The following is an 800-nucleotide window of genomic DNA, read 5'->3' as shown; positions in this document are numbered from 1 at the left end:
TATATATATAGTGACATTTCATTTTAATAATGGGAAAAATGTGGATTTGGGGTTACTTTTTTAAATCTGAAATTTGGGAATTTTTTTTTTTTATAATCAGAGAAAACCAGGATCCCTGGTGATGAAAATCCCTTTGACTTGGGAGCTGACTTGGCAAGTTTGACATACTTAGCACTTCTACTTCAAAAGATGTCAGTGACAGGATTGTCAGGGTCTTTCTTACCCAGAGTTGGTAAACTAAAGGAGACCTGTAGAAGAGCCTGCATATTGATAGCTATCTGCTGTGTACTGAGTTTGGCACCAGTTTAATTTATAAAGATCATTTGCCTCAATATACTGTAATATTCACAAAATATATTACAATTAAAATAAAAATATACCATCACCCAAATGAAACTTAAATTTGATTCGCAGAGGTCTCCTTCTAATAGAGCATATGTAATGTTAAGCAAATGAATGTCCTTTATTACCCAAAATATCTGTCTTTCAAGGAGCTGTCTACTGAAATGTTAACAGAAACTACAGGTACTCAGCGCCTCTAGAATTAGTCCCATAAGGGTCTAATGCTCATGCTTCTCCTTCACTCTCTTTATTAGGCTGAAACCCTACATGCATAAGGGTTACTCACATAAGTAAAAGTTACAACATTGAGATTTTTATTTTATTTTAAAATAGTCTTTGATTTAATAGAGTGGAAAATGTTCTATAAGAGGCATTTGGAGACTTCTAACTTGTTACTTTGTAATAGGCCATTCTGAGTTATGAAGTTTCACATAATTTGTAGCACATAACTTAAAGGT

This window comes from Gavialis gangeticus, unplaced genomic scaffold (assembly GCF_001723915.1).
Source record: "Gavialis gangeticus isolate Ggan-Ray unplaced genomic scaffold, GavGan_comp1, whole genome shotgun sequence".
Lineage (NCBI taxonomy): Eukaryota > Metazoa > Chordata > Crocodylia > Gavialidae > Gavialis > Gavialis gangeticus.
Note: the sequence above shows the minus strand (reverse complement) of the source record.